Source organism: Taudactylus pleione, unplaced genomic scaffold (assembly GCF_031769625.1).
Source record: "Taudactylus pleione unplaced genomic scaffold, aTauple2 ptg000593l, whole genome shotgun sequence".
NCBI classification, from domain to species: Eukaryota; Metazoa; Chordata; class Amphibia; order Anura; family Myobatrachidae; genus Taudactylus; species Taudactylus pleione.
In genome coordinates, this window is record NW_028284995.1 from 111530 (window position 1) to 133983 (window position 22454).

General features: G+C 31.6%; 9 non-coding genes across 9 annotated transcripts; all 9 read left to right on the forward strand.

Moving 5' to 3' along the window:
* Positions 1 to 415: 415 nt before the first annotated feature.
* TRNAF-GAA (transfer RNA phenylalanine (anticodon GAA)) lies at positions 416 to 488 on the forward strand. The gene has a single exon. It is a non-coding gene; the product is annotated as a tRNA-Phe (tRNA).
* A 2359-nt stretch (positions 489 to 2847) lies between these two features.
* Positions 2848 to 2920, forward strand: TRNAF-GAA (transfer RNA phenylalanine (anticodon GAA)). The gene has a single exon. It is a non-coding gene; the product is annotated as a tRNA-Phe (tRNA).
* Positions 2921 to 4792: 1872 nt separating this feature from the next.
* TRNAF-GAA (transfer RNA phenylalanine (anticodon GAA)) lies at positions 4793 to 4865 on the forward strand. Its single transcript has one exon. It is a non-coding gene; the product is annotated as a tRNA-Phe (tRNA).
* Positions 4866 to 6737: 1872 nt separating this feature from the next.
* TRNAF-GAA (transfer RNA phenylalanine (anticodon GAA)) lies at positions 6738 to 6810 on the forward strand. Its single transcript has one exon. It is a non-coding gene; the product is annotated as a tRNA-Phe (tRNA).
* Positions 6811 to 8196: 1386 nt separating this feature from the next.
* On the forward strand, positions 8197 to 8269 carry TRNAF-GAA (transfer RNA phenylalanine (anticodon GAA)). Its single transcript has one exon. It is a non-coding gene; the product is annotated as a tRNA-Phe (tRNA).
* Positions 8270 to 10628: 2359 nt separating this feature from the next.
* Positions 10629 to 10701, forward strand: TRNAF-GAA (transfer RNA phenylalanine (anticodon GAA)). The gene has a single exon. It is a non-coding gene; the product is annotated as a tRNA-Phe (tRNA).
* A 1872-nt stretch (positions 10702 to 12573) lies between these two features.
* On the forward strand, positions 12574 to 12646 carry TRNAF-GAA (transfer RNA phenylalanine (anticodon GAA)). The gene has a single exon. It is a non-coding gene; the product is annotated as a tRNA-Phe (tRNA).
* Positions 12647 to 15970: 3324 nt separating this feature from the next.
* TRNAF-GAA (transfer RNA phenylalanine (anticodon GAA)) lies at positions 15971 to 16043 on the forward strand. Its single transcript has one exon. It is a non-coding gene; the product is annotated as a tRNA-Phe (tRNA).
* Positions 16044 to 17915: 1872 nt separating this feature from the next.
* TRNAF-GAA (transfer RNA phenylalanine (anticodon GAA)) lies at positions 17916 to 17988 on the forward strand. The gene has a single exon. It is a non-coding gene; the product is annotated as a tRNA-Phe (tRNA).
* The last annotated feature ends 4466 nt before the right edge of the window (positions 17989 to 22454 follow it).

Consider the following 22454-nt stretch of genomic DNA (forward strand, 5'->3'; position numbering starts at 1 on the left):
GAGTACCTTTTTTCTTCTTTCCTTGAGCAGTTATCAGTTTTTAAGTATTTCAAATGTAAACAACATCATTTCTTAACATAGTTGAGTATTCAGTGGTAACTTCTAAATGATGAGAATGTTTATTTAACAACACGGTGCATAAATACAGCTTAAATATTGTTTTCATGATGTCCATCATGCTACTCTATTATGAAAATTTGAAATAAACTAACTGCTTTCTGACCACAATTTGTTAAAACTTTTACTTAAATGTATGATTAAGGGTTTGTAATGGATATATTTACAGTATAAAACACATCTTTTCTCTTCATTTCATGCAATCATGATGACAGAAAAATATTGATACTAAACCTTGTCTAACCATGCAAACATAGCTCAGTTGAGGTCTTAGTGACTTTTGCCATACACATACCTTGCCGAAATAGCTCAGTTGGGAGAGCGTTAGACTGAAGATCTAAAGGTCCCTGGTTCGATCCCGGGTTTCGGCATGTTTGAGTGCATTTTTCTTTTTTCCTTGAGTAGTGATCTGATTTTAATTATTTCAAATTTAAACAACATCATTTCTTAACATAGTTGAGTATTCAGTAGTAACTTCTAAATGATGAGAATGTTTATTTAACAACACGGTGCATAAATACAGCTTAAATATTGTTTTCATGTTGTAAGTTACGCTACACTAACTATTATGAAAATTTGAAGTAATCTAACAATGCTTCCTGACCACAATTTGTTAAAACTTTTACTTAAATGTATGATTAAGGGTTTGTAATGGATATATTTACAGTATAAAACACATATATTCTTTTCATTTCATGCAATCATGATGACAGAAAAATATTGATACTAAACCTTGTGTAACCATGCAAACATAGCTCAGTTGAGGTCTTAGTGACTTTTGCCATACACAGACTTTGCCCAAATAGCTCAGTTGGGAGAGCATTAGACTGAAGATCTAAAGGTCCCGGGTTTCAGCATGTTTGAGTACCTTTTTTCTTCTTTCCTTGAGCAGTTATCAGTTTTTAAGTATTTCAAATGTAAACAACATCATTTCTTAACATAGTTGAGTATTCAGTGGTAACTTCTAAATGATGAGAATGTTTATTTAACAACACGGTGCATAAATACAGCTTAAATATTGTTTTCATGATGTCCATCATGCTACTCTATTATGAAAATTTGAAATAAACTAACTGCTTTCTGACCACAATTTGTTAAAACTTTTACTTAAATGTATGATTAAGGGCTTGTAATTTATATATTTACAGTATAAAATACATCTTTTCTCTTCATTTCATGCAATCATGATGACAGAAAAATATTGATACTTAACCTTGTGTAACCATGCAAACATAGCTCAGTTGATGTCTTAGTGACTTTTGCCATACACAGACCTTGCCGAAATAGCTCAGTTGGGAGAGCGTTAGACTGAAGATCTAAAGGTCCCTGGTTTCGGCATGTTTGAGTGCATATTTCTTTTTTCCATGAGTAGTGATCAGAATTTAATTATTTCAAATTTAAACAACATCATTTCTTAACATAGTTGAGTATTCAGTAGTAACTTCTAAATGATGAGAATGTTTATTTAACAACACGGTGCATAAATACAGCTTAAATATTGTTTTCATGTTTTAAGTCACGCTACTCTAACTATTATGAAAATTTGAAGTAATCTAACAATGCTTCCTGACCACAATTTGTTAAAACTTTTACTTAAATGTATGATTAAGGGTTTATAATGGATATATTTACAGTATAAAACACATATTTTCTTTTCATTTCATGCAATCATGCTGACTGAAAAATATTGATACTTAACCTTGTGTAACCATGCAAACATAGCTCAGTTGATGTCTTAGTGACTTTTGCCATACACAGACCTTGCCGAAATAGCTCAGTTGGGAGAGCGTTAGACTGAAGATCTAAAGGTCCCTGGTTTCGGCATGTTTGAGTGTATTTTTCTTTTTTCCTTGAGTAGTGATCAGAATTTAATTAGTTCAAATTTAAACAACATCATTTCTTAACATAGTTGAGGATTCAGTAGTAACTTCTAAATGATGAGAATGTTTATTTAACAACACGGTGCATAAATACAGCTTAAATATTGTTTTCATGTTTTAAGTCACGCTACTCTAACTATTATGAAAATTTGAAGTAATCTAACAATGCTTCCTGACCACAATTTGTTAAAACTTTTACTTAAATGTATGATTAAGGGTTTGTAATGGATATATTTACAGTATAAAACACATATTTTCTATTCATTTCATGCAATCATGATGACAGAAAAATATTGATACTAAACCTTGTGTAACCATGCAAACATAGCTCAGTTGAGGTCTTAGTGACTTTTGCCATACACAGACTTTGCCAAAATAGCTCAGTTGGGAGAGCGTTAGTCTGAAGATCTAAAGGTCCCGGGTTTCAGCATGTTTGAGTACCTTTTTTCTTCTTTCCTTGAGCAGTTATCAGTTTTTAAGTATTTCAAAAGTAAACAACATCATTTCTTAACATAGTTGAGTATTCAGTGGGAACTTCTAAATGATGAGAATGTTTATTTAACAACACGGTGCATAAATACAGCTTAAATATTGTTTTCATGATGTCCATCATGCTACTCTATTATGAAAATTTGAAATAAACTAACTGCTTTCTGACCACAATTTGTTAAAACTTTTACTTAAATGTATGATTAAGGGTTTGTAATGGATATATTTACAGTATAAAACACATCTTTTCTCTTCATTTCATGCAATCATGATGACAGAAAAATATTGATACTTAACCTTGTGTAACCATGCAAACATAGCTCAGTTGAGGTCTTAGTGACTTTTGCTATACACATACCTTGCCGAAATAGCTCAGTTGGGAGAGCGTTAGACTGAAGATCTAAAGGTCCCTGGTTCGATCCCGGGTTTTGGCATGTTTGAGTGCATTTTTCTTTTTTCCTTGAGTAGTGATCTGAATTTAATTATTTCAAATTTAAACAACATCATTTCTTAACATAGTTGAGTATTCAGTAGTAACTTCTAAATGATGAGAATGTTTATTTAACAACACGGTGCATAAATACATCTTAAATATTGTTTTCATGTTGTCCGTCATGCTACTCTATTATGAAAATTTGAAGTAAACTAACTGCTTCCTGACCACAATTTGTTAAAACTTTTACTTAAATGTATGATTAAGGGCTTGTAATTTATATATTTACAGTATAAAATACATCTTTTCTCTTCATTTCATGCAATCATGATGACAGAAAAATATTGATACTTTACCTTGTGTAACCATGCAAACATAGCTCAGTTGATGTCTTAGTGACTCTTGCCATACACAGACCATGCCGAAATAGCTCAGTTGGGAGAGCGTTAGACTGAAGATCTAAAGGTCCCTGGTTTCGGCATGTTTGAGTGCATATTTCTTTTTTCCATGAGTAGTGATCAGAATTTAATTATTTCAAATTTAAACAACATCATTTCTTAACATAGTTGAGTATTCAGTAGTAACTTCTAAATGATGAGAATGTTTATTTAACAACACGGTGCATAAATACAGCTTAAATATTGTTTTCATGTTTTAAGTCACGCTACTCTAACTATTATGAAAATTTGAAGTAATCTAACAATGCTTCCTGACCACAATTTGTTAAAACTTTTACTTAAATGTATGATTAAGGGTTTATAATGGATATATTTACAGTATAAAACACATATTTTCTTTTCATTTCATGCAATCATGCTGACTGAAAAATATTGATACTTAACCTTGTGTAACCATGCAAACATAGCTCAGTTGATGTCTTAGTGACTTTTGCCATACACAGACCTTGCCGAAATAGCTCAGTTGGGAGAGCGTTAGACTGAAGATCTAAAGGTCCCTGGTTTCGGCATGTTTGAGTGTATTTTTCTTTTTTCCTTGAGTAGTGATCAGAATTTAATTAGTTCAAATTTAAACAACATCATTTCTTAACATAGTTGAGGATTCAGTAGTAACTTCTAAATGATGAGAATGTTTATTTAACAACACGGTGCATAAATACAGCTTAAATATTGTTTTCATGTTTTAAGTCACGCTACTCTAACTATTATGAAAATTTGAAGTAATCTAACAATGCTTCCTGACCACAATTTGTTAAAACTTTTACTTAAATGTATGATTAAGGGTTTGTAATGGATATATTTACAGTATAAAACACATATTTTCTATTCATTTCATGCAATCATGATGACAGAAAAATATTGATACTAAACCTTGTGTAACCATGCAAACATAGCTCAGTTGAGGTCTTAGTGACTTTTGCCATACACAGACTTTGCCAAAATAGCTCATTTGGGAGAGCGTTAGTCTGAAGATCTAAAGGTCCCGGGTTTCAGCATGTTTGAGTACCTTTTTTCTTCTTTCCTTGAGCAGTTATCAGTTTTTAAGTATTTCAAAAGTAAACAACATCATTTCTTAACATAGTTGAGTATTCAGTGGGAACTTCTAAATGATGAGAATGTTTATTTAACAACACGGTGCATAAATACAGCTTAAATATTGTTTTCATGATGTCCATCATGCTACTCTATTATGAAAATTTGAAATAAACTAACTGCTTTCTGACCACAATTTGTTAAAACTTTTACTTAAATGTATGATTAAGGGTTTGTAATGGATATATTTACAGTATAAAACACATCTTTTCTCTTCATTTCATGCAATCATGATGACAGAAAAATATTGATACTTAACCTTGTGTAACCATGCAAACATAGCTCAGTTGAGGTCTTAGTGACTTTTGCTATACACATACCTTGCCGAAATAGCTCAGTTGGGAGAGCGTTAGACTGAAGATCTAAAGGTCCCTGGTTCGATCCCGGGTTTTGGCATGTTTGAGTGCATTTTTCTTTTTTCCTTGAGTAGTGATCTGAATTTAATTATTTCAAATTTAAACAACATCATTTCTTAACATAGTTGAGTATTCAGTAGTAACTTCTAAATGATGAGAATGTTTATTTAACAACACGGTGCATAAATACAGCTTAAATATTGTTTTCATGTTGTCCGTCATGCTACTCTATTATGAAAATTTGAAGTAAACTAACTGCTTCCTGACCACAATTTGTTAAAACTTTTACTTAAATGTATGATTAAGGGCTTGTAATTTATATATTTACAGTATAAAATACATCTTTTCTCTTCATTTCATGCAATCATGATGACAGAAAAATATTGATACTTTACCTTGTGTAACCATGCAAACATAGCTCAGTTGATGTCTTAGTGACTCTTGCCATACACAGACCATGCCGAAATAGCTCAGTTGGGAGAGCGTTAGACTGAAGATCTAAAGGTCCCTGGTTTCGGCATGTTTGAGTGCATATTTCTTTTTTCCATGAGTAGTGATCAGAATTTAATTATTTCAAATTTAAACAACATCATTTCTTAACATAGTTGAGTATTCAGTAGTAACTTCTAAATGATGAGAATGTTTATTTAACAACACGGTGCATAAATACAGCTTAAATATTGTTTTCATGTTTTAAGTCACGCTACTCTAACTATTATGAAAATTTGAAGTAATCTAACAATGCTTCCTGACCACAATTTGTTAAAACTTTTACTTAAATGTATGATTAAGGGTTTATAATGGATATATTTACAGTATAAAACACATATTTTCTTTTCATTTCATGCAATCATGCTGACTGAAAAATATTGATACTTAACCTTGTGTAACCATGCAAACATAGCTCAGTTGATGTCTTAGTGACTTTTGCCATACACAGACCTTGCCGAAATAGCTCAGTTGGGAGAGCGTTAGACTGAAGATCTAAAGGTCCCTGGTTTCGGCATGTTTGAGTGTATTTTTCTTTTTTCCTTGAGTAGTGATCAGAATTTAATTAGTTCAAATTTAAACAACATCATTTCTTAACATAGTTGAGGATTCAGTAGTAACTTCTAAATGATGAGAATGTTTATTTAACAACACGGTGCATAAATACAGCTTAAATATTGTTTTCATGTTTTAAGTCACGCTACTCTAACTATTATGAAAATTTGAAGTAATCTAACAATGCTTCCTGACCACAATTTGTTAAAACTTTTACTTAAATGTATGATTAAGGGTTTGTAATGGATATATTTACAGTATAAAACACATATTTTCTATTCATTTCATGCAATCATGATGACAGAAAAATATTGATACTAAACCTTGTGTAACCATGCAAACATAGCTCAGTTGAGGTCTTAGTGACTTTTGCCATACACAGACTTTGCCAAAATAGCTCAGTTGGGAGAGCGTTAGTCTGAAGATCTAAAGGTCCCGGGTTTCAGCATGTTTGAGTACCTTTTTTCTTCTTTCCTTGAGCAGTTATCAGTTTTTAAGTATTTCAAAAGTAAACAACATCATTTCTTAACATAGTTGAGTATTCAGTGGGAACTTCTAAATGATGAGAATGTTTATTTAACAACACGGTGCATAAATACAGCTTAAATATTGTTTTCATGATGTCCATCATGCTACTCTATTATGAAAATTTGAAATAAACTAACTGCTTTCTGACCACAATTTGTTAAAACTTTTACTTAAATGTATGATTAAGGGTTTGTAATGGATATATTTACAGTATAAAACACATCTTTTCTCTTCATTTCATGCAATCATGATGACAGAAAAATATTGATACTTAACCTTGTGTAACCATGCAAACATAGCTCAGTTGAGGTCTTAGTGACTTTTGCTATACACATACCTTGCCGAAATAGCTCAGTTGGGAGAGCGTTAGACTGAAGATCTAAAGGTCCCTGGTTCGATCCTGGGTTTTGGCATGTTTGAGTGCATTTTTCTTTTTTCCTTGAGTAGTGATCTGAATTTAATTATTTCAAATTTAAACAACATCATTTCTTAACATAGTTGAGTATTCAGTAGTAACTTCTAAATGATGAGAATGTTTATTTAACAACACGGTGCATAAATACAGCTTAAATATTGTTTTCATGTTGTCCGTCATGCTACTCTATTATGAAAATTTGAAGTAAACTAACTGCTTCCTGACCACAATTTGTTAAAACTTTTACTTAAATGTATGATTAAGGGCTTGTAATTTATATATTTACAGTATAAAATACATCTTTTCTCTTCATTTCATGCAATCATGATGACAGAAAAATATTGATACTTTACCTTGTGTAACCATGCAAACATAGCTCAGTTGATGTCTTAGTGACTCTTGCCATACACAGACCATGCCGAAATAGCTCAGTTGGGAGAGCGTTAGACTGAAGATCTAAAGGTCCCTGGTTTCGGCATGTTTGAGTGCATATTTCTTTTTTCCATGAGTAGTGATCAGAATTTAATTATTTCAAATTTAAACAACATAATTTCTTAACATAGTTGAGTATTAAGTAGTAACTTCTAAATGATGAGAATGTTTATTTAACAACACGGTGCATAAATACAGCTTAAATATTGTTTTCATGTTTTAAGTCACGCTACTCTAACTATTATGAAAATTTGAAGTAATCTAACAATGCTTCCTGACCACAATTTGTTAAAACGTTTACTTAAATGTATGATTAAGGGTTTGTAATGGATATATTTACAGTATAAAACACATATTTTCTTTTCATTTCATGCAATCATGACGACAGAAAAATATTGATACTAAACCTTGTGTAACCATGCAAACATAGCTCAGTTGAGGTCTTAGTGACTTTTGCCATACACAGACTTTGCCCAAATAGCTCAGTTGGGAGAGCATTAGACTGAAGATCTAAAGGTCCCGGGTTTCAGCATGTTTGAGTACCTTTTTTCTTCTTTCCTTGAGCAGTTATCAGTTTTTAAGTATTTCAAATGTAAACAACATCATTTCTTAACATAGTTGAGTATTCAGTGGTAACTTCTAAATGATGAGAATGTTTATTTAACAACACGGTGCATAAATACAGCTTAAATATTGTTTTCATGATGTCCATCATGCTACTCTATTATGAAAATTTGAAATAAACTAACTGCTTTCTGACCACAATTTGTTAAAACTTTTACTTAAATGTATGATTAAGGGTTTGTAATGGATATATTTACAGTATAAAACACATCTTTTCTCTTCATTTCATGCAATCATGATGACAGAAAAATATTGATACTAAACCTTGTCTAACCATGCAAACATAGCTCAGTTGAGGTCTTAGTGACTTTTGCCATACACATACCTTGCCGAAATAGCTCAGTTGGGAGAGCGTTAGACTGAAGATCTAAAGGTCCCTGGTTCGATCCCGGGTTTCGGCATGTTTGAGTGCATTTTTCTTTTTTCCTTGAGTAGTGATCTGATTTTAATTATTTCAAATTTAAACAACATCATTTCTTAACATAGTTGAGTATTCAGTAGTAACTTCTAAATGATGAGAATGTTTATTTAACAACACGGTGCATAAATACAGCTTAAATATTGTTTTCATGTTGTAAGTTACGCTACACTAACTATTATGAAAATTTGAAGTAATCTAACAATGCTTCCTGACCACAATTTGTTAAAACTTTTACTTAAATGTATGATTAAGGGTTTGTAATGGATATATTTACAGTATAAAACACATATATTCTTTTCATTTCATGCAATCATGATGACAGAAAAATATTGATACTAAACCTTGTGTAACCATGCAAACATAGCTCAGTTGAGGTCTTAGTGACTTTTGCCATACACAGACTTTGCCCAAATAGCTCAGTTGGGAGAGCATTAGACTGAAGATCTAAAGGTCCCGGGTTTCAGCATGTTTGAGTACCTTTTTTCTTCTTTCCTTGAGCAGTTATCAGTTTTTAAGTATTTCAAATGTAAACAACATCATTTCTTAACATAGTTGAGTATTCAGTGGTAACTTCTAAATGATGAGAATGTTTATTTAACAACACGGTGCATAAATACAGCTTAAATATTGTTTTCATGATGTCCATCATGCTACTCTATTATGAAAATTTGAAATAAACTAACTGCTTTCTGACCACAATTTGTTAAAACTTTTACTTAAATGTATGATTAAGGGCTTGTAATTTATATATTTACAGTATAAAATACATCTTTTCTCTTCATTTCATGCAATCATGATGACAGAAAAATATTGATACTTAACCTTGTGTAACCATGCAAACATAGCTCAGTTGATGTCTTAGTGACTTTTGCCATACACAGACCTTGCCGAAATAGCTCAGTTGGGAGAGCGTTAGACTGAAGATCTAAAGGTCCCTGGTTTCGGCATGTTTGAGTGCATATTTCTTTTTTCCATGAGTAGTGATCAGAATTTAATTATTTCAAATTTAAACAACATCATTTCTTAACATAGTTGAGTATTCAGTAGTAACTTCTAAATGATGAGAATGTTTATTTAACAACACGGTGCATAAATACAGCTTAAATATTGTTTTCATGTTTTAAGTCACGCTACTCTAACTATTATGAAAATTTGAAGTAATCTAACAATGCTTCCTGACCACAATTTGTTAAAACTTTTACTTAAATGTATGATTAAGGGTTTATAATGGATATATTTACAGTATAAAACACATATTTTCTTTTCATTTCATGCAATCATGCTGACTGAAAAATATTGATACTTAACCTTGTGTAACCATGCAAACATAGCTCAGTTGATGTCTTAGTGACTTTTGCCATACACAGACCTTGCCGAAATAGCTCAGTTGGGAGAGCGTTAGACTGAAGATCTAAAGGTCCCTGGTTTCGGCATGTTTGAGTGTATTTTTCTTTTTTCCTTGAGTAGTGATCAGAATTTAATTAGTTCAAATTTAAACAACATCATTTCTTAACATAGTTGAGGATTCAGTAGTAACTTCTAAATGATGAGAATGTTTATTTAACAACACGGTGCATAAATACAGCTTAAATATTGTTTTCATGTTTTAAGTCACGCTACTCTAACTATTATGAAAATTTGAAGTAATCTAACAATGCTTCCTGACCACAATTTGTTAAAACTTTTACTTAAATGTATGATTAAGGGTTTGTAATGGATATATTTACAGTATAAAACACATATTTTCTATTCATTTCATGCAATCATGATGACAGAAAAATATTGATACTAAACCTTGTGTAACCATGCAAACATAGCTCAGTTGAGGTCTTAGTGACTTTTGCCATACACAGACTTTGCCAAAATAGCTCAGTTGGGAGAGCGTTAGTCTGAAGATCTAAAGGTCCCGGGTTTCAGCATGTTTGAGTACCTTTTTTCTTCTTTCCTTGAGCAGTTATCAGTTTTTAAGTATTTCAAAAGTAAACAACATCATTTCTTAACATAGTTGAGTATTCAGTGGGAACTTCTAAATGATGAGAATGTTTATTTAACAACACGGTGCATAAATACAGCTTAAATATTGTTTTCATGATGTCCATCATGCTACTCTATTATGAAAATTTGAAATAAACTAACTGCTTTCTGACCACAATTTGTTAAAACTTTTACTTAAATGTATGATTAAGGGTTTGTAATGGATATATTTACAGTATAAAACACATCTTTTCTCTTCATTTCATGCAATCATGATGACAGAAAAATATTGATACTTAACCTTGTGTAACCATGCAAACATAGCTCAGTTGAGGTCTTAGTGACTTTTGCTATACACATACCTTGCCGAAATAGCTCAGTTGGGAGAGCGTTAGACTGAAGATCTAAAGGTCCCTGGTTCGATCCCGGGTTTTGGCATGTTTGAGTGCATTTTTCTTTTTTCCTTGAGTAGTGATCTGAATTTAATTATTTCAAATTTAAACAACATCATTTCTTAACATAGTTGAGTATTCAGTAGTAACTTCTAAATGATGAGAATGTTTATTTAACAACACGGTGCATAAATACATCTTAAATATTGTTTTCATGTTGTCCGTCATGCTACTCTATTATGAAAATTTGAAGTAAACTAACTGCTTCCTGACCACAATTTGTTAAAACTTTTACTTAAATGTATGATTAAGGGCTTGTAATTTATATATTTACAGTATAAAATACATCTTTTCTCTTCATTTCATGCAATCATGATGACAGAAAAATATTGATACTTTACCTTGTGTAACCATGCAAACATAGCTCAGTTGATGTCTTAGTGACTCTTGCCATACACAGACCATGCCGAAATAGCTCAGTTGGGAGAGCGTTAGACTGAAGATCTAAAGGTCCCTGGTTTCGGCATGTTTGAGTGCATATTTCTTTTTTCCATGAGTAGTGATCAGAATTTAATTATTTCAAATTTAAACAACATCATTTCTTAACATAGTTGAGTATTCAGTAGTAACTTCTAAATGATGAGAATGTTTATTTAACAACACGGTGCATAAATACAGCTTAAATATTGTTTTCATGTTTTAAGTCACGCTACTCTAACTATTATGAAAATTTGAAGTAATCTAACAATGCTTCCTGACCACAATTTGTTAAAACTTTTACTTAAATGTATGATTAAGGGTTTATAATGGATATATTTACAGTATAAAACACATATTTTCTTTTCATTTCATGCAATCATGCTGACTGAAAAATATTGATACTTAACCTTGTGTAACCATGCAAACATAGCTCAGTTGATGTCTTAGTGACTTTTGCCATACACAGACCTTGCCGAAATAGCTCAGTTGGGAGAGCGTTAGACTGAAGATCTAAAGGTCCCTGGTTTCGGCATGTTTGAGTGTATTTTTCTTTTTTCCTTGAGTAGTGATCAGAATTTAATTAGTTCAAATTTAAACAACATCATTTCTTAACATAGTTGAGGATTCAGTAGTAACTTCTAAATGATGAGAATGTTTATTTAACAACACGGTGCATAAATACAGCTTAAATATTGTTTTCATGTTTTAAGTCACGCTACTCTAACTATTATGAAAATTTGAAGTAATCTAACAATGCTTCCTGACCACAATTTGTTAAAACTTTTACTTAAATGTATGATTAAGGGTTTGTAATGGATATATTTACAGTATAAAACACATATTTTCTATTCATTTCATGCAATCATGATGACAGAAAAATATTGATACTAAACCTTGTGTAACCATGCAAACATAGCTCAGTTGAGGTCTTAGTGACTTTTGCCATACACAGACTTTGCCAAAATAGCTCATTTGGGAGAGCGTTAGTCTGAAGATCTAAAGGTCCCGGGTTTCAGCATGTTTGAGTACCTTTTTTCTTCTTTCCTTGAGCAGTTATCAGTTTTTAAGTATTTCAAAAGTAAACAACATCATTTCTTAACATAGTTGAGTATTCAGTGGGAACTTCTAAATGATGAGAATGTTTATTTAACAACACGGTGCATAAATACAGCTTAAATATTGTTTTCATGATGTCCATCATGCTACTCTATTATGAAAATTTGAAATAAACTAACTGCTTTCTGACCACAATTTGTTAAAACTTTTACTTAAATGTATGATTAAGGGTTTGTAATGGATATATTTACAGTATAAAACACATCTTTTCTCTTCATTTCATGCAATCATGATGACAGAAAAATATTGATACTTAACCTTGTGTAACCATGCAAACATAGCTCAGTTGAGGTCTTAGTGACTTTTGCTATACACATACCTTGCCGAAATAGCTCAGTTGGGAGAGCGTTAGACTGAAGATCTAAAGGTCCCTGGTTCGATCCCGGGTTTTGGCATGTTTGAGTGCATTTTTCTTTTTTCCTTGAGTAGTGATCTGAATTTAATTATTTCAAATTTAAACAACATCATTTCTTAACATAGTTGAGTATTCAGTAGTAACTTCTAAATGATGAGAATGTTTATTTAACAACACGGTGCATAAATACAGCTTAAATATTGTTTTCATGTTGTCCGTCATGCTACTCTATTATGAAAATTTGAAGTAAACTAACTGCTTCCTGACCACAATTTGTTAAAACTTTTACTTAAATGTATGATTAAGGGCTTGTAATTTATATATTTACAGTATAAAATACATCTTTTCTCTTCATTTCATGCAATCATGATGACAGAAAAATATTGATACTTTACCTTGTGTAACCATGCAAACATAGCTCAGTTGATGTCTTAGTGACTCTTGCCATACACAGACCATGCCGAAATAGCTCAGTTGGGAGAGCGTTAGACTGAAGATCTAAAGGTCCCTGGTTTCGGCATGTTTGAGTGCATATTTCTTTTTTCCATGAGTAGTGATCAGAATTTAATTATTTCAAATTTAAACAACATAATTTCTTAACATAGTTGAGTATTAAGTAGTAACTTCTAAATGATGAGAATGTTTATTTAACAACACGGTGCATAAATACAGCTTAAATATTGTTTTCATGTTTTAAGTCACGCTACTCTAACTATTATGAAAATTTGAAGTAATCTAACAATGCTTCCTGACCACAATTTGTTAAAACGTTTACTTAAATGTATGATTAAGGGTTTGTAATGGATATATTTACAGTAAAAAACACATATTTTCTTTTCATTTCATGCAATCATGCTGATAGAAAAATATTGATACTTAACCTTGTGTAACCATGCAAACATAGCTCAGTTGATGTCTTAGTGACTTTTGCCATACACAGACCTTGCCAAAATAGCTCAGTTGGGAGAGCGTTAGACTGAAGATCTAAAGGTCCCTGGTTTCGGCATGTTTGAGTGCATTTTTCTTTTTTCCTTGAGTAGTGATCAGAATTTAATTATTTCAAATGTAAACAACATCATTTCTTAACATAGTTGAGTATTCAGTAGTAACTTCTAAATGATGAGAATGTTTATTTAACAACACGGTGCATAAATACAGCTTATATATTGTTTTCATGTTGTAAGTTACGCTACACTAACTATTATGAAAATTTGAAGTAATCTAACAATGCTTCCTGACCACAATTTGTTAAAACTTTTACTTAAATGTATGATTAAGGGTTTGTAATGGATATATTTACAGTATAAAACACATATTTTCTTTTCATTTCATGCAATCATGATGACAGAAAAATTTTGATACTAAACCTTGTGTAACCATGCAAACATAGCTCAGTTGAGGTCTTAGTGACTTTGCCATACACAGACTTTGCCAAAATAGCTCAGTTGGGAGAGCGTTAGACTGAAGATCTAAAGGTCCCGGGTTTCAGCATGTTTGAGTACCTTTTTTCTTCTTTCCTTGAGCAGTTATCAGTTTTTAAGTATTTCAAATGTAAACAACATCATTTCTTAACATAGTTGAGTATTCAGTGGTAACTTCTAAATGATGAGAATGTTTATTTAACAACACAGTGCATAAATACAGCTTAAATATTGTTTTCATGATGTCCATCATGCTACTCTATTATGAAAATTTGAAATAAACTAACTGCTTTCTGACCACAATTTGTTAAAACTTTTACTTAAATGTATGATTAAGTGTTTGTAATGGATATATTTACAGTATAAAACACATCTTTTCTCTTCATTTCATGCAATCATGATGACAGAAAAATATTGATACTTAACCTTGTGTAACCATGCAAACATAGCTCAGTTGATGTCTTAGTGACTTTTGCCATACACAGACCTTGCCGAAATAGCTCAGTTGGGAGAGCGTTAGACTGAAGATCTAAAGGTCCCTGGTTTCGGCATGTTTGAGTGCATATTTCTTTTTTCCATGAGTAGTGATCAGAATTTAATTATTTCAAATTTAAACAACATCATTTCTTAACATAGTTGAGTATTCAGTAGTAACTTCTAAATGATGAGAATGTTTATTTAACAACACGGTGCATAAATACAGCTTAAATATTGTTTTCATGTTTTAAGTCACGCTACTCTAACTATTATGAAAATTTGAAGTAATCTAACAATGCTTCCTGACCACAATTTGTTAAAACTTTTACTTAAATGTATGATTAAGGGTTTATAATGGATATATTTACAGTATAAAACACATATTTTCTTTTCATTTCATGCAATCATGCTGACTGAAAAATATTGATACTTAACCTTGTGTAACCATGCAAACATAGCTCAGTTGATGTCTTAGTGACTTTTGCCATACACAGACCTTGCCGAAATAGCTCAGTTGGGAGAGCGTTAGACTGAAGATCTAAAGGTCCCTGGTTTCGGCATGTTTGAGTGTATTTTTCTTTTTTCCTTGAGTAGTGATCAGAATTTAATTAGTTCAAATTTAAACAACATCATTTCTTAACATAGTTGAGGATTCAGTAGTAACTTCTAAATGATGAGAATGTTTATTTAACAACACGGTGCATAAATACAGCTTAAATATTGTTTTCATGTTTTAAGTCACGCTACTCTAACTATTATGAAAATTTGAAGTAATCTAACAATGCTTCCTGACCACAATTTGTTAAAACTTTTACTTAAATGTATGATTAAGGGTTTGTAATGGATATATTTACAGTATAAAACACATATTTTCTATTCATTTCATGCAATCATGATGACAGAAAAATATTGATACTAAACCTTGTGTAACCATGCAAACATAGCTCAGTTGAGGTCTTAGTGACTTTTGCCATACACAGACTTTGCCAAAATAGCTCAGTTGGGAGAGCGTTAGTCTGAAGATCTAAAGGTCCCGGGTTTCAGCATGTTTGAGTACCTTTTTTCTTCTTTCCTTGAGCAGTTATCAGTTTTTAAGTATTTCAAAAGTAAACAACATCATTTCTTAACATAGTTGAGTATTCAGTGGGAACTTCTAAATGATGAGAATGTTTATTTAACAACACGGTGCATAAATACAGCTTAAATATTGTTTTCATGATGTCCATCATGCTACTCTATTATGAAAATTTGAAATAAACTAACTGCTTTCTGACCACAATTTGTTAAAACTTTTACTTAAATGTATGATTAAGGGTTTGTAATGGATATATTTACAGTATAAAACACATCTTTTCTCTTCATTTCATGCAATCATGATGACAGAAAAATATTGATACTTAACCTTGTGTAACCATGCAAACATAGCTCAGTTGAGGTCTTAGTGACTTTTGCTATACACATACCTTGCCGAAATAGCTCAGTTGGGAGAGCGTTAGACTGAAGATCTAAAGGTCCCTGGTTCGATCCCGGGTTTTGGCATGTTTGAGTGCATTTTTCTTTTTTCCTTGAGTAGTGATCTGAATTTAATTATTTCAAATTTAAACAACATCATTTCTTAACATAGTCGAGTATTCAGTAGTAACTTCTAAATGATGAGAATGTTTATTTAACAACACGGTGCATAAATACAGCTTAAATATTGTTTTCATGTTGTCCGTCATGCTACTCTATTATGAAAATTTGAAGTAAACTAACTGCTTCCTGACCACAATTTGTTAAAACTTTTACTTAAATGTATGATTAAGGGCTTGTAATTTATATATTTACAGTATAAAATACATCTTTTCTCTTCATTTCATGCAATCATGATGACAGAAAAATATTGATACTTTACCTTGTGTAACCATGCAAACATAGCTCAGTTGATGTCTTAGTGACTCTTGCCATACACAGACCATGCCGAAATAGCTCAGTTGGGAGAGCGTTAGACTGAAGATCTAAAGGTCCCTGGTTTCGGCATGTTTGAGTGCATATTTCTTTTTTCCATGAGTAGTGATCAGAATTTAATTATTTCAAATTTAAACAACATCATTTCTTAACATAGTTGAGTATTCAGTAGTAACTTCTAAATGATGAGAATGTTTATTTAACAACACGGTGCATAAATACAGCTTAAATATTGTTTTCATGTTTTAAGTCACGCTACTCTAACTATTATGAAAATTTGAAGTAATCTAACAATGCTTCCTGACCACAATTTGTTAAAACTTTTACTTAAATGTATGATTAAGGGTTTATAATGGATATATTTACAGTATAAAACACATATTTTCTTTTCATTTCATGCAATCATGCTGACTGAAAAATATTGATACTTAACCTTGTGTAACCATGCAAACATAGCTCAGTTGATGTCTTAGTGACTTTTGCCATACACAGACCTTGCCGAAATAGCTCAGTTGGGAGAGCGTTAGACTGAAGATCTAAAGGTCCCTGGTTTCGGCATGTTTGAGTGTATTTTTCTTTTTTCCTTGAGTAGTGATCAGAATTTAATTAGTTCAAATTTAAACAACATCATTTCTTAACATAGTTGAGGATTCAGTAGTAACTTCTAAATGATGAGAATGTTTATTTAACAACACGGTGCATAAATACAGCTTAAATATTGTTTTCATGTTTTAAGTCACGCTACTCTAACTATTATGAAAATTTGAAGTAATCTAACAATGCTTCCTGACCACAATTTGTTAAAACTTTTACTTAAATGTATGATTAAGGGTTTGTAATGGATATATTTACAGTATAAAACACATATTTTCTATTCATTTCATGCAATCATGATGACAGAAAAATATTGATACTAAACCTTGTGTAACCATGCAAACATAGCTCAGTTGAGGTCTTAGTGACTTTTGCCATACACAGACTTTGCCAAAATAGCTCAGTTGGGAGAGCGTTAGTCTGAAGATCTAAAGGTCCCGGGTTTCAGCATGTTTGAGTACCTTTTTTCTTCTTTCCTTGAGCAGTTATCAGTTTTTAAGTATTTCAAAAGTAAACAACATCATTTCTTAACATAGTTGAGTATTCAGTGGGAACTTCTAAATGATGAGAATGTTTATTTAACAACACGGTGCATAAATACAGCTTAAATATTGTTTTCATGATGTCCATCATGCTACTCTATTATGAAAATTTGAAATAAACTAACTGCTTTCTGACCACAATTTGTTAAAACTTTTACTTAAATGTATGATTAAGGGTTTGTAATGGATATATTTACAGTATAAAACACATCTTTTCTCTTCATTTCATGCAATCATGATGACAGAAAAATATTGATACTTAACCTTGTGTAACCATGCAAACATAGCTCAGTTGAGGTCTTAGTGACTTTTGCTATACACATACCTTGCCGAAATAGCTCAGTTGGGAGAGCGTTAGACTGAAGATCTAAAGGTCCCTGGTTCGATCCCGGGTTTTGGCATGTTTGAGTGCATTTTTCTTTTTTCCTTGAGTAGTGATCTGAATTTAATTATTTCAAATTTAAACAACATCATTTCTTAACATAGTTGAGTATTCAGTAGTAACTTCTAAATGATGAGAATGTTTATTTAACAACACGGTGCATAAATACAGCTTAAATATTGTTTTCATGTTGTCCGTCATGCTACTCTATTATGAAAATTTGAAGTAAACTAACTGCTTCCTGACCACAATTTGTTAAAACTTTTACTTAAATGTATGATTAAGGGCTTGTAATTTATATATTTACAGTATAAAATACATCTTTTCTCTTCATTTCATGCAATCATGATGACAGAAAAATATTGATACTTTACCTTGTGTAACCATGCAAACATAGCTCAGTTGATGTCTTAGTGACTCTTGCCATACACAGACCATGCCGAAATAGCTCAGTTGGGAGAGCGTTAGACTGAAGATCTAAAGGTCCCTGGTTTCGGCATGTTTGAGTGCATATTTCTTTTTTCCATGAGTAGTGATCAGAATTTAATTATTTCAAATTTAAACAACATAATTTCTTAACATAGTTGAGTATTAAGTAGTAACTTCTAAATGATGAGAATGTTTATTTAACAACACGGTGCATAAATACAGCTTAAATATTGTTTTCATGTTTTAAGTCACGCTACTCTAACTATTATGAAAATTTGAAGTAATCTAACAATGCTTCCTGACCACAATTTGTTAAAACGTTTACTTAAATGTATGATTAAGGGTTTGTAATGGATATATTTACAGTAAAAAACACATATTTTCTTTTCATTTCATGCAATCATGCTGATAGAAAAATATTGATACTTATCCTTGTGTAACCATGCAAACATAGCTCAGTTGATGTCTTAGTGACTTTTGCCATACACAGACCTTGCCAAAATAGCTCAGTTGGGAGAGCGTTAGACTGAAGATCTAAAGGTCCCTGGTTTCGGCATGTTTGAGTGCATTTTTCTTTTTTCCTTGAGTAGTGATCAGAATTTAATTATTTCAAATGTAAACAACATCATTTCTTAACATAGTTGAGTATTCAGTAGTAACTTCTAAATGATGAGAATGTTTATTTAACAACACGGTGCATAAATACAGCTTATATATTGTTTTCATGTTGTAAGTTACGCTACACTAACTATTATGAAAATTTGAAGTAATCTAACAATGCTTCCTGACCACAATTTGTTAAAACTTTTACTTAAATGTATGATTAAGGGTTTGTAATGGATATATTTACAGTATAAAACACATATTTTCTTTTCATTTCATGCAATCATGATGACAGAAAAATTTTGATACTAAACCTTGTGTAACCATGCAAACATAGCTCAGTTGAGGTCTTAGTGACTTTTGCCATACACAGACTTTGCCAAAATAGCTCAGTTGGGAGAGCGTTAGACTGAAGATCTAAAGGTCCCGGGTTTCAGCATGTTTGAGTACCTTTTTTCTTCTTTCCTTGAGCAGTTATCAGTTTTTAAGTATTTCAAATGTAAACAACATCATTTCTTAACATAGTTGAGTATTCAGTGGTAACTTCTAAATGATGAGAATGTTTATTTAACAACACAGTGCATAAATACAGCTTAAATATTGTTTTCATGATGTCCATCATGCTACTCTATTATGAAAATTTGAAATAAACTAACTGCTTTCTGACCACAATTTGTTAAAACTTTTACTTAAATGTATGATTAAGTGTTTGTAATGGATATATTTACAGTATAAAACACATCTTTTCTCTTCATTTCATGCAATCATGATGACAGAAAAATATTGATACTTAACCTTGTGTAACCATGCAAACATAGCTCAGTTGATGTCTTAGTGACTTTTGCCATACACAGACCTTGCCGAAATAGCTCAGTTGGGAGAGCGTTAGACTGAAGATCTAAAGGTCCCTGGTTTCGGCATGTTTGAGTGCATTTTTCTTTTTTCCTTGAGTAGTGATCAGAATTTAATTATTTCAAATTTAAACAACATCATTTCTTAACATAGTGGAGTATTCAGTAGTAACTTCTAAATGATGAGAATGTTTATTTAACAACACGGTGCATAAATACAGCTTAAATATTGTTTTCATGTTTTAAGTCACGCTACTCTAACTATTATGAAAATTTGAAGTAATTTAACAATGCTTCCTGACCACAATTTGTTAAAACTTTTACTTAAATGTATGATTAAGGGTTTGTAATGGATATATTTACAGTATAAAACACATATTTTCTTTTCATTTCATGCAATCATGCTGACTGAAAAATATTGATACTTAACCTTGTGTAACCATGCAAACATAGCTCAGTTGATGTCTTAGTGACTTTTGCCATACACAGACCTTGCCGAAATAGCTCAGGTGGGAGATTGTTAGACTGAAGATCTAAAGGTCCCTGGTTTTGGCATGTTTGAGTGTATTTTTCTTTTTTCCTTGAGTAGTGATCAGAATTTAATTAGTTCAAATTTAAACAACATCATTTCTTAACATAGTTGAGTATTCAGTAGTAACTTCTAAATGATGAGAATGTTTATTTAACAACACGGTGCATAAATACAGCTTAAATATTGTTTTCATGTTTTAAGTCACGCTACTCTAACTATTATGAAAATTTGAAGTAATCTAACAATGCTTCCTGACCACAATTTGTTAAAACTTTTACTTAAATGTATGATTAAGGGTTTGTAATGGATATATTTACAGTATAAAACACATATTTTCTTTTCATTTCATGCAATCATGATGACAGAAAAATATTGATACTAAACCTTGTGTAACCATGCAAACATAGCTCAGTTGAGGTCTTAGTGACTTTTGCCATACACAGACTTTGCCCAAATAGCTCAGTTGGGAGAGCATTAGACTGAAGATCTAAAGGTCCCGGGTTTCAGCATGTTTGAGTACCTTTTTTCTTCTTTCCTTGAGCAGTTATCAGTTTTTAAGTATTTCAAATGTAAACAACATCATTTCTTAACATAGTTGAGTATTCAGTGGTAACTTCTAAATGATGAGAATGTTTATTTAACAACACAGTGCATAAATACAGCTTAAATATTGTTTTCATGATGTCCATCATGCTACTCTATTATGAAAATTTGAAATAAACTAACTGCTTTCTGACCACAATTTGTTAAAACTTTTACTTAAATGTATGATTAAGGGTTTGTAATGGATATATTTACAGTATAAAACACATCTTTTCTCTTCATTTCATGCAATCATGATGACAGAAAAATATTGATACTTAACCTTGTGTAACCATGCAAACATAGCTCAGTTGATGTCTTAGTGACTTTTGCCATACACAGACCTTGCCGAAATAGCTCAGTTGGGAGAGCGTTAGACTGAAGATCTAAAGGTCCCTGGTTTCGGCATGTTTGAGTGCATTTTTCTTTTTTCCTTGAGTAGTGATCAGAATTTAATTATTTCAAATTTAAACAACATCATTTCTTAACATAGTTGAGTATTCAGTAGTAACTTCTAAATGATGAGAATGTTTATTTAACAACACGGTGCATAAATACAGCTTAAATATTGTTTTCATGTTTTAAGTCACGCTACTCTAACTATTATGAAAATTTGAAGTAATTTAACAATGCTTCCTGACCACAATTTGTTAAAACTTTTACTTAAATGTATGATTAAGGGTTTGTAATGGATATATTTACAGTATAAAACACATATTTTCTTTTCATTTCATGCAATCATGCTGACTGAAAAATATTGATACTTAACCTTGTGTAACCATGCAAACATAGCTCAGTTGATGTCTTAGTGACTTTTGCCATACACAGACCTTGCCGAAATAGCTCGGTTGGGAGAACGTTAGACTGAAGATCTAAAGGTCCCTGGTTTCGGCATGTTTGAGTGTATTTTTCTTTTTTCCTTGAGTAGTGATCAGAATTTAATTAGTTCAAATTTAAACAACATCATTTCTTAACATAGTTGAGTATTCAGTAGTAACTTCTAAATGATGAGAATGTTTATTTAACAACACGGTGCATAAATACAGCTTAAATATTGTTTTCATGTTTTAAGTCACGCTACTCTAACTATTATGAAAATTTGAAGTAATCTAACAATGCTTCCTGACCACAATTTGTTAAAACTTTTACTTAAATGTATGATTAAGGGTTTGTAATGGATATATTTACAGTATAAAACACATATTTTCTTTTCATTTCATGCAATCATGACGACAGAAAAATATTGATACTAAACCTTGTGTAACCATGCAAACATAGCTCAGTTGAGGTCTTAGTGACTTTTGCCATACACAGACTTTGCCCAAATAGCTCAGTTGGGAGAGCATTAGACTGAAGATCTAAAGGTCCCGGGTTTCAGCATGTTTGAGTACCTTTTTTCTTCTTTCCTTGAGCAGTTATCAGTTTTTAAGTATTTCAAATGTAAACAACATCATTTCTTAACATAGTTGAGTATTCAGTGGTAACTTC